Genomic DNA, 12,718 nt, shown 5'->3' with positions numbered 1-12,718 from the left:
AAAAAGTAAAAGTTAAACGAAGAGGGTTATACAAAGTGTCTCTCTGGTTCATGGTGTAACTGGGCGCCGCTTGGAGTTTCAGCATGATTTTTCTTTTTTCCGATATGATTTAGAATGAATGTACCTTATCTTTGCCAGTTATTTTTGCCAGACTTCCTCGCAATCGACGCTTCCTAAGCTACCATAGCTGCTTATAGTTTTTCTCTTTAACGAGGAGATTGTCTTACAACCTTGTGCCTCCTGTAAAGAGCGGGAACTGTTACCACGGAAAATTGTCGGAGTAAATGTACAACCATAATTTCCTTTGCTCCCCCTGTTTGACGAAGCGGAATGAAATTTTTAGGCATTCAGGGAAGACGCCGCACCTACATTTTTTCGTCTTGGTCATTAAGGAGACTAACAGACATTGGTAATGACAGCGGTTATGCTCTCAGAAGATGGGCGTCCGCATGCACTCGAATGCACTAGCAGTGCCGTGAGGCCAAAAATAAAAAAAAACAAGAAAAAACTTTTTCCATGGAATAGCTGCCCGGAGAACACTAGGTGGGTATCCTGTATAAGCTTCAAATTACAAGCCACCGGGAGGACATCAAACTTTAGGACTGAATGAATGAGGTTGCTTTTATTTTAAAAAAATAATTATCCAAGAAGAATGTCAAAACAGCTTTGACACCAAATCCAAACTGTACTGTTCCACTGCGCAGTTTGTAATTAAACGCTACGACACCAAAACAATATGTCATAGCCAACAATACTGAACTCCGTTTACAAAGTCACAAATGTCGGCGATGCAATCGTTTCATTGGAAATGCAGCCGCAACCATGTAATGAAGTTGCGTTTCAATAAAACATAGTTATGATACAACGGAAAATGAAGGAGGCTTGATTGCATGGTTAGGCTCTGTAAGTACCTGTCAGACTATGATGAGAAGTGAGGTTTCTCAAAGGTAAAATTGTTGATTGCATTTTTTAGAAAGCCATATTTTATTCAAGGTTTCGAGAGAAAGAGAACTAAGACAAATGCGCTCTGAATGGAGAGTCGCCGTGGCACATGTGTTCTGGGTTGTATTTTCGTTATTGCTGCCTGTGCTCTGGAGCATTCTGTACTTATGGCACGCTAAAAATCTATTATGGAAACTTTTTAGACATCAGTGCAATTGATTTTTGTACCATGTATGGAAATGACGTCAACTTGCTAGGAGCGCCAATGTAGGCATAAAAGCAATAGTGAGGTATATCTACGATGAACGCCACCGATTAAAAGCCCTTAATAAATAATAAGTACACTGCATGCAAAAAAAAAGACTCCTAGATACTCCATTTATTTAAAGAATATTAAGTATTTAGTTTACTCATGGACTATTGCCATCAGGTTTTTCTCTTCCATTGCACAACTGGACGCAAGTCTCCGAACTTCTTAAGGGAGGTGTTAATGGGGCTGTCGTTATCGAACGGGCGGGGTTAGTCATCACTGATGTCGGGAATTTCTACGCTCATGTTGCATAGCCGATGAAAACATCTCAAAACCTCTAAGATTGCCCCAGGACACCAGTATCGCTTAGAACTTGATAAGTAGTTAAGCAACAGCGCGTTGTGCGTTGCATGTCCAAAGACTGCAGTCATATTCCAGTTTGTACGTCATGTGCAGAGGTCACAGCCTTACCAAGTCCTGCGTAATCACTTAAAATCTCTCTCATTACGCCATGGTAGTTTATGTCACTCTGCTCCCTTAAAGGAATCAGAACACCCTCTACGCACCCAAACATCTTAAAAGCTTGTACCCGTCAATGGCATTCGCCAGATTAGGGTCAACATAGCGCAGAAAAATGTTACATAGGGCAGGGGCTACACATGACCCGATACCTCTACCACACGTTGCAGGTAGTACTCATTGTCAAAAGTGATGAACGTGATATTAACGTTAAATTTAAGTAAAGTATATAAACTTACCTACAGTCATCCGCGCCGAGTTTTGGAAGGACACCTCTCCATTGGCTTCTACACAGTTTTTAACAGATTCAAGTAGCTCCGCATAAGGTACAGAGTAAAAAATTCCCTGAGCATCGACTGAAAAGAAACCTAATATTGGGTTGTGGTTGAAGAACTTCTAACATTTTCTGAATTTTTGGTAATGATTGGTTTATGCTTCATTAGCTTATGCGAAAAGTTTTCAAGAAACAAAGTGACTTGGTCTCCCATGAGCCTTTTTTGCTTGCAAAAGTCCTGAGTGCTGCAGTCACTTCGTATTTTTGAAGAGAAAAATTTGTTTAACGAGTTGCCTTTGCACTTGCTTACAGGCTTGGCGATCTGCCTAGTCCTAAATCACTGCACAACTTTGTATCCTTTGTTTTCAGTCTTACTACGCCACTCTAAATCTGCATAATAATCACCTCCCATGCATTTCCACTTAATACACCTTCACATACAATAACAACACCCTCCGTCTTTATCTGCCTGTAAAAGATGTAGGTCTTTATCTCTAAAAAATCTACCACATCTTTTAAGAGATGCTTCTTTCATGCTGCCGGTGGCCTTCGGGTAGTCTTCGCTGAACTGTCCACCCCTTCGAAAATGCAGCGCTCTTGATTCTCACTGTCCCATTTCTTGGCGATTCTTCTATTGATTGCCAACAGTTCATAGCTTTGCATGGAACACTCTTTGTCGTGCCTCGACCCTTTCACGAGAAAGGCCATAACGCTCTCTGGAACTTGGACTCAGCCGAGCGTAGTCACAGTCCGTTTTTCTTGGTCGCCATTCCGCTTCTCCGTCCACTTCAACAGTTGTTTAATCGTGACGTTCCACAGAGCCTCCGTGTGTTGTGAGCCTTAATAGGATCTTTATTGTAGTGCGTGGTGATACACGTTTACCAGTCATGGCGTGAGACTATCTGATGCGCATGCGATGAATTTTATGTTATATTTGTAGGTGAAAACCACTGAAAAATCCAGTTGTTAGTTTGCGGTCGACCTGTCGTCTTGTCTATGTGTCGTCGTTTCTGCTTAAAAAAACTGTCATTTCGAATAAGTGCTCAAGTTCAGACCACTTCATGGTCCATTGGGGTTTAAACTCATCGCGGCATGGCGAAATGCTATCAACTCCTCACGGCCACTACGGGCCCTGAATGTTTCAAGAGCTCACTTCATTATCAATCGCTTTTCCAGCTTACCATATCGCATCTAAAGACGCTATTACAACGTTTTGTCGTTCACTATTGCGAAGGATGTCGTATTTCAGTTCCTTTCTCATTGTTGTCTTCTGCCCGTGCTTTCTACTGTTTCCGTAATATCAGTTGCTTAAAACAAATCCCTCCGGAATTAATGGTGCCGATGTTGGTCAAATGTTTAGGGGAATATTCCAAGGTGGAGTAGATTTGTAATAAGGGAGTAATTACTAATTGACATCCACCCGAGCGCAGCCATACGGCTGCAAATAAAAGCTATACAGCTTTCTCAGAAACATCGTAGTTATAGAATAATTCGTCCTGGTCCGAGGTTCGAAACCATCACTACAGCTTCACCGGAGCAGTCGCTCTTCCAATTGAGCTAACCGGGACGGCAAGCTTATGCAGAAATTTACTGCAGGTATATAGTTTGAAAATTCTTTACCATGTCACATTATCTTGTATTACTAAAGTAACTGCCATCACTCGGTGCCCTTGAACGTCATCGAATCTATAGAAAAAATTGACAAGTGCAACTAATTGTCATGCTGCCCGCCTCCATGCAGCCGTCGTAGTGTTTACGTTATCGATGGAAATATTGGACTGAGCTAATCAAAGTTTTCGCTGTTACGGTTGCGGTATATACGAGTGTTTCCTGCTTTTGAATGGGGTTGCTCGCGCTATTCGGCGGCTGCCCGAAGTGCTCTGCCCAAAACAAATTGGATCCAAATCTTTGGTCTTCTAAGGTAGCGGGAAGACCAGGTTCTCCTTACACCGAAGGAATCTGTGGATACTGTAGCGGAGTGTTTTCATTGTCGTACGACAGGGGAGGGCGGTCGAATTACAGAAAATCTAGCGCCATACCACGCACACCACCAGAAAAGAACGAGGACGAGACACAAGGGCTAAGTCGCAACTGAAATTTTCTTGAAGCCAGGACGCACCTTATATAAGGTGAACTTTAAAGGTGAAAAAAGGGTGACATCGATGAGAAGGTGAACAAAGGTAACCATCTCGGAACGCAGAAACAGGCAGGCAGGCAAAAGTCGCAAATGAAACAGAACAGTTACTTGATAGCAGAATCTAGAAAATTGAACTCGGAGGTAAATAGAGATAAAGATGGAGTGCTGACACACCTACAGCCAAATTTATTTGTGTAAAACTCCTCCAGCCTTACACGTGCAGTTTTACTGTACTTTTGCGAAGAATCTTCGTCTCATCTAACCGAGCCTCGCACCCGTCGCAGCTCATTACGTGCGGAATCAAATGTCTTTCAAATCTGATAAATTTCGGGCATGGTCCCCCAAACGCTCGTTGATGCAGCAGACAGTATGGTCGACGTACCACTTCCCACGTGTTAAGGGCATAGCGTAGACCACTCCAAAGGAACACTTCGTAAACGGAGAATCGTGCTTCATCTGGCAACAGCGCTTTCTTGAGTTGCAGATTCGGGGGCACATCTTTTCCGGCTTGTCAAGAACCGAAAAGACGACACTTATGCCGTACCTGTTGGCCACTTTCCTGAAGGAGTGTGAGGTTTTCTCCACGTAAGGCACACCTAGTGAGTTCTGCGTCCTGCGACGATCCTCTCCGGTATTTCTTCGTGTTCGTGCTTAAGTTTTTGATAGAGGGTCTCGCAAACAGCAACCAACACAGAGCAGGGGAACCCTGCCGCCGAAATTCGGCTCATCTGATTTTGAAAGCTATCTTGCACCTGGTGTGGGCACGATTTCTTGAGTGAAGACTCCAGGCAATGCGACGCTTTTGCTCTTTTTGCGGTCTTAGAGTGCATAGAATCGTATAGCAAAACATATTTTTTTGCATGCGGGTAATAACCCGAGCAAACGCGTCTTCATGGAAGGTCACTTTCATGTCTAAACACTATAAAACATTAGTGTCAGGTAGTTCATGGGTAAATTCGACCAAAGTCCATGCTTGTCAAAAGCATTTAACGCCTACTCTAAAGGAGTAGGCGCAGTACGCCTGGTTTTTAAAAGCCCTAAAAAATCGTCCCCATCGATAAAGAAAATGTCGCAAACGATCGGGTCAACGCTGGACCCTATACACACACGGTTGCGTTGCAAAAAAGGCACGTTGTCAAAATGTATAAAAGTAGAACCTTTGTCGCTTTATTGCAATTTTGGCTAAATTAGGCAAGACGTTTGGAAAGTGAAATATATACAGAGGAAGACATCGTCTATATTTGGACCAGAAAAAAACAGAAAAATATGTCCCAGCCGCACCTTTATGCCTAGACGGGAAAATACAATGCGAGATAACCGTCGTTCAGGTCAGCCTTTCATCTACCCTTAAATGTTGGTGCTCTCAGATATGGCTCCTCAGCCGAGATCTCCTTTTACCTATACAGGGCAAGACTTGACTCGGTCGACCCACGTGTGGTCAGGGACCCCTATTGGCGAAACTGATCGCAATTTGCATCTTAAGATGCACGTGCGTGGTCGTGATTTATTTCAAATGAGACTGCCAATCACCTCTCACCATCCAGAGCGGCAGTGCAATCGCAGCTCTCAAAAAATCAAACAAGGCAGATTTAGGGAAGGTAGTTTTCAGAGAGAAGATAGGGAAGTGAAATACATACAGTGGAAGGCATAAATTATATTTGGACCACAAAAGAAAAGAAATATGCGTGCCAGCCCGCACCATTATGCATAGACAGGAAAATAGAATGCGAGATACCCGTCGTTCAGGTGATCCTTTCGGCTACCTTTACATGCCCATGCTCTCAGACATGGCTCAAACGCCAAAATCAACATTCACCTAGACAGTCGAGCGCCCAGCACGGCTAGACTTATCTCGGCGGCCACCACGCGTATTCAGGAACCCCTATTGACGAAACTGATCCCAATCTGTATGTTAAATGCACGTGCATTGCTGGGATTTATTTCGAATGAGACTGTCAATCAACTGTCACCATTCAAAGCAGCAGTACAGTCACTGTGCTCCAGTTTGTTTCAGTGCTACGTTTATTTCCCTCGTAGAGAATTTGGTATATAAGAGCTTGCGGGAGTGATGCTGTTCCGTGTCAGACTGCCCGATCAACCACAAGCAGCAGCGGTAGGTGAGGTGTCTTCTTGTTGCGATGTTCTGATATGTGCAAGTGTTATAAATGGAAAGGGATATTTTGTGAATATATCAGTACTGTGTCATCTGTGGTAATTCTGCATGGAAGTTGGAGGACACATACTGAAAACAATTTTGGCGTAGGCTGTATTGTAATGTCAGACTGGGGTTTACTGTTCGTACAATTCGTCAACAATTTTTCGAAAAGCTTAAATTAATGAGGCTTGAGAGTGCGATTTTCAACTGAATTCCTCTGATATTTTCCCTGACCTGCGATCGACTGTTTTTGTGTTCATGCTGCCTATGTGTCGCCTTTTCAATATAGGCTTTGATGATTTCCTGTGATCTAAATTGTGTTTCAAGTATGTTAATTATACAGCCTACTGCCATGAACAAAAACATAACCTTGAAAATAAGCACTGATATTGGCGCGCTACTCCAGCACAATTTATGAAAGCGTTCGGAAAAGTCGAACCAACGCATAAACAGTGTTCGAAATTCAGAAGACCGTGGTGCCCTGAACGTAAATGAAGTGTCCTGATTTGTTTTTCACCCACACAGAAAAATGAGAGGTCTCACAGGATATCTCCTCTGCGCCATTCTAATAGCAGGTAAGCATGGGTAGAGAGCGGCGCATAGATGAGAATTGCAATTTTATAGTAATTTAAAAAAACCCTTTTTAGAATATTTCAACTGATACCTTCCTAACAGTTGTCATCTTTGGTGTAAAATCAGCCAGTCTTTATATTATGTAGTCTGTGATACATCCTCGAGAGAGTCGGCATTGGAAATGTCTGCTTCCACAATTTTAGGACGACATCGATTAAGTCTGTTCTTTGGCGACCAGTGATAATTGTTTTTCATTTGCATACAGTTTGTGATAGGATACCAAACGGGACAGGTAAACTCATTTCCTCCTGTTAAAGTGAAGCAAGCTTCTGTGGGATCATAACGGTATCAACGCTGCCTTGTACATGTCGTGGAAACGCATGTCGTGGAAAAAGGAACTAAAACGCATTTACCTGAACATAAAACGAACGTCAAAAAGTATTTATTCCTAGCACTTTAACCTCTAAATTATATCGAAAAACTTACGAAACTCGTGAATAGTTGAACTGCTCATAAATTTATCCATACAATTTTCATTCGGAAAATACAGCACTTAAATATTTTAATATTAAGGTACAAAAATATAAAAAAGAAAAAAGCAGCTCTTTAGGTTGCTTTACTTTGATACATGCACATATAAAAGGCTACAATGGGCAGAATTGTGTCTTATTTATTCCTCTCAATACGCCGGAACACATTGCGAGGTGCATACATGTCGCTCCGTCCTGCACAAACAAAGGTTTCAACATTATTTGTTACCGTGCACTATCAGCGCATCACTATCTTCGTCGTCGCTCCAGTTATCTGAAGCCGCTTCCAGTTCGCAAAAGAGCTCAGGGCCACTGTCGAAAAGAGATTCTACGACATTCTTACGCTTCAGCCCAATCACTTACCATCCCTTCGCATTTCATGTCCTGTACATGGTTATTTTTTGTGCTGATTACAACTGATATGCGTTGCAAATTACCCGTAGCGGTCACAGATGCGCCCGTCTAGGGCGTAAGTTTAACGCAAGTGTCCGAATTACGCAATGCTTTGGCGGTCTTTACTATGGAAACTATGCGATTGATGAAGAATGTCCTTGACGCTCAGTAGGGGGACCGAGTCTCATGTGCTTAACTCGGCGCTTTGCAGACCGCCCGACGCAATCTGTGAGCGTGGGTACTCAGCCACTACGTCCTAAGAGTTTACAAACGCTTAGTAGAGGTAAAATATGCCTCAGTTCTTTTTCCGGTCCATGCCATGAAGCGTATCATTGACCCGTCGCGTTCTTGCTTCCAGTGAAGCGAACGTTTTCAGTAGCCTTCGCATATGCTGAGGCTTCTAATCCTTTCAAGAAAAACTTTCACAAAATTACTGCTTTGGAACCGCAACTCTTTTTGGAACAGCATTGTCTGTGGTAATGAGCGCAAAGGAACGCTACCTGAGAAGGAAGGACCGCTAGATCTCGACGACATATAAAATCGGGTTTACACACCGCAACACACAAGGGACAAGAAAGAATATATACCACGAGCGGTGGCTATCTACTTAGGTTTATTCCGCTTAAAGCGAAATATATAAAGAAGGAAGCCGTACAAAAAAAGTTAAAAAGAGACCCGGAAGCACATGCAACAGTGACCGCCCAGTTGCACGCCGTTACGGAGACAAGTATTCAGTTTCCTATTGAAGCCATCTAAAAGAAGATTTACTGACGCAACTCTGACCCCTAAGCCTGATAGCCATCACCTCGAACGTCTCCCTTGCTTTCTGAGATTTTTATTTTTTGATTGTCTGCGTGCTGCTCAACAAAGAAGCAAATTTTCTTGATTCGCAATTCTTCCAATTCAGATGAAATTGTTGCCCCTTCCCGACTGTTTTCTCTTATTTTTGTATTCGCGCACCGACCAGTGTGTGCAACATATGTTTTTCCGCTGGACAATGGCACTTCATACACAACTCCGCACAACACCGCAGCCGGAATAAACCTAAGTTGAAAATCAGCGCTCCTGGTGTCAGTTCCTTCTTGTCCCTTTTGTTTTGCGGTGTGTAAAACCACTTCTGAGTATGTACAAACTTGCCCAGACCTCTCCCGTAAGGACATCTAGGACTGTTTGCGTTACAGCGAGGTTCATTCTTTTTCTCGTCGAGTAACTTCATAACAGTTTCTTTACATAGTCCAGCCATAGTCCTCTCTACGTGTAATACTCAGAGATGCTTAACCTTGATCACCAGTCAGGAAAGCCACTAAGTCGGCTGCTGAGGTAGCGGCTACTGTCCAGTCTTGTAAAGCTATATCACTAAGGCATCGGTCCCGCTTCGCGAGGACGACGCTTCCCAATAAGGCCTCTTCGTAATACAGACTCCGAGCAACTTTTTTTTTTTGAGGGGGGGGGGGGGTGCGGTGCGGGTGGTGTTCTAAGTACTCATACGTGGTTCAATTCCCTCTACCCTCTCTGAAGTCGTCACAATGGCTGGTTATACATATAAAATGCTTCCCTAATGATGATGACCACTAAGGAGGCACTGGCACTGGTTCAGGCACTGGTCATCTTGCTTGGCTAGTCTCATGAGCAGCCTTCCTTTTCCGAACTTTAATTTGCATGACTGTTTTGCCAACCATAATTTATTACCATTTACAACGCCTACTTCTTTTTCATTATCTTCTATCCATGATTTTCAAGTCCGTTGAAAATACCTCAGAATCAGCGACCACGCAAAGGGCAAGACGGTTCTAGTTTCTAGCTGTATTCTTCTCGTTTGCAGTGACTCTGCTTGTTATTGCGCCAGAAGCAAGCCCAGCTGGGTTACATCAGCTCTACGGGAGGAACGACTTCCGAAGTGAGGAGGCACTTCCCGAGCCTACTGAATAAAAGCGCCTGATGAATTCCCCGATGATCGGAGGAGTTTCTCCTTCAGAATAAAAAAATTCATCCGCATCGATCTGGTCGAATCCTCGAGTTGCCTACCTGATATCCCAGCATAAAAAAGGTGGCAAAATTCGTGGCGAGAGTACAAGAAAGGGTAGTCAAGGTGCAAAAGATTGTAGCAACAGTGCGAAGCATGGTCGCCAAGGTGAAAAACATGGCGTCTAAGGTGAAGCAAAAAGAGTCCGGGGCGACGTCGTGGTGCTTAGTGGCACGCATAGTGAGGCAGAGAGTGCCCACGTTGTAAGTATCCACACCAGAGTTCACTCTGAACAAAAAGCAGTAAAAAGGGTGTAAAGCTGTCGTCTGGAGGACACCCTTTAAAAAAGGGCTCGAGGACAGCTTACTCCCCTTTTACTCCCATGCAGATGTATTCGTGTTTAGAGTCTTGGATGTCGTCTTAGGGTACTGATGTGCATGGTCTTCTCTTCGAAGCTGCACAATGGCGCTTTGCTAAGAACATTCATTGCTTGAGCTCTCGTGACAGATTGCCATGTTATCATAACAAAAGGATGTAGCTTCAAATCTCAATGTCCAATTTCGACTTCTCACAGATACTGTCACAACTGTCGACAAATTCAGAAATCCTTTCGCCTCCCTTGAATACTCGCAGCTGAGATCGCATCACACCCCGCTTTCCCTCGCCAAAGCTCTGGTCGAGTTTTGACATTTTGCGCTTGTGCTGTGCATGTTCCGCCTTTTTGCACTGTTTAAAACTACTTTCCTGTTGGGCATATTCTTGGCACTCTGCTTTTGTTGAAGTGCCGCATCCTTCATTCTGGACTGCGCCTCGTAGCATCTCATCTTTAAGATAGAATCTTTTCAACTCCAGCTCCCATTCCTCTATATCACGCTTCTGTTGCTATGCCGCTAGACGTCGCTCTTCTACTGTTTTCCGCTCTTTACTCTTTGACAGCCGTGCTTTGCGGACGTACGTTTTGGTGCTCTTCGGATCACGCGTGGAGACCGGGACCGGACAGACAGCGAGAGCGACTGCGTAAAATAGATGAGCACTTTCCTTTAATACTTTTAAAAGTGTGTTTAGTTTTTTATGCTGTTAGGGGAAGTGCAGGTTAAGGAATAGAATTTAGGTCAGTGACCTAATTTCGGCCGGGCTATTTGGCCGGCACTTGTCTCGGTGTTTTTTTTTGTGCGTTAACTTTTAGAGAGATAGCTATTTTTTTCTAAGTGATCGATCGGCATTTGCGGTAGCCAGAATTTTATTTTAATTTTGCACGTGTTTTCAAGTGTGTTTGTCTTGAGCGTGTAGATATCTTGGCATTTGGTGCAAGCAATAATGGAGTGTTGCAACGATGGTAAAGCTACTGAAGGTTAGATGTATGGAGTGTGAGGATTCGGTGAATTTAAAAGAAACGCGGTTCGATTCTGTGGAGGAGGCCGAAGGCGCAGATTTTATGTGCAAATTCTGCGTATTAGGTGCACGCCTGGACAGGGCTGCACAGGCGAACAGCGAACTAGTGCTAAGGATGGATGCTCTAGAAACAGAGTTACAGATAGAGAGGGCAGAGAAGCGTAAGCTTCAAGTACAGCTTTGTCAGATCGAGTCAAAAACGGCTGACACCGCCATTGGAAGCCACAATGGCGGGCATTACAGCGCCAGCCACGTGGATGGGGCTTGCACTGGCATGGACAGCGAGAGGCCAGTAGGTCAGACATGTTCAGGCAGGAACAGCTAAGCACAGGTGGCAGCTGGGAATTCGAGAGGCGATACTGAGAAGGGGAACGAGCTATTTCCAGGAAATGAGGTCACAGTCGCTGATAAGAGGCAGCAAGATCTGGAAGTTAGGAGGGAGTGGCAGAGTACCCTAGTGCTTATCGCTGGTGACTCAAACATGGGGCGCTGCAAAAGAGCTATTCTGGACCGGGTGAAGGGTGATAGGCGGGTAGCAGTCGGAGTGTTTCCAGGAAAGACAATGGACGATGTTCTGAGAGCGACTAAAAGTGAACTTTCCGAGAAGGCTGCAAGGCGTAACTTGGTAGTGGTAGCGGCGGGGATAAATGATGTCCTGAATGGTAACGCCGCACAAGTAGGAAAAACATTAGCTGAGGGAGTTGACGGTATAAGAGCGATAGCACAGCAAGCGCAGATCGTGGTGGGTACAGTGCCGGAGGTACAAGGAAGGAATGCAGAGGTTTGCTTAAGACGTTGTGAATCTTAATCGCGAGATAAGGCAGTTAGGCCTCGAGAAAGGCTTTGAGGTGGTAGACATAAACAAGGAAGTGCACAGAGCAGGTTCGGGTAGAGACTTTAGACGAGATGGCATCCATTTCAGTGGAAAGGTAGGAGAAGAGATAGGCAGGCGCCTGAGAGGCCGAGCGGTAGCTTTTTTAGGGGGTCCACGGTGGCTCAGGGCGTAGGGGTAGGTAGAAGCGATGTAAATGTAACAATGGCGGCTGATCCCAACAAAATGGCCACTAGGAGGCCCAGAATGAAAACGATTTGGTTAATGTTAGTACATTCAAGTATCTGGGGGTGTCAATTTCTCACAACCTAAGTTGGCACAATCATGTCGAAAATGTTTGTGCGGTGGCACATAGAAAACTGTGTTTTCTAAGAGGAAAGTTGGGGAGAGCAACGAAAGATGTCAAACTTTTAGCATACAAATCTCTCATCCGGCCTTCCCTAGAATATGCATCTGTAGTATGGTCTCCTCGGCAGAAGATTCTTTCAACGGAAATAGAAAAGATTCAAAGACGTGCAGCGAGATTTATTTGTTCAAAATACAGGAAAACAGATTCGGTAACGGAGATGTTAAACTCATGTAGCCTAGAAACATTAGAAAAAAGACGTAAAAGGCAGAGATTAAAAATACTTTACCAAATCATTCACGGAGAAATTAACATCAATAAAGAAAAATATCTGCAGCCTCCAGGTAGACTAAGCTCCCGCCTTAACCACCACAAAGCAATTCGGCCATACTTGACACGAACTAACGTCTTT

This window comes from Amblyomma mixtum, chromosome 10 (assembly GCF_055824585.1).
Source record: "Amblyomma mixtum isolate Tamu chromosome 10, ASM5582458v1, whole genome shotgun sequence".
Taxonomy (NCBI): Eukaryota; Metazoa; Arthropoda; class Arachnida; order Ixodida; family Ixodidae; genus Amblyomma; species Amblyomma mixtum.
Note: the sequence above shows the minus strand (reverse complement) of the source record.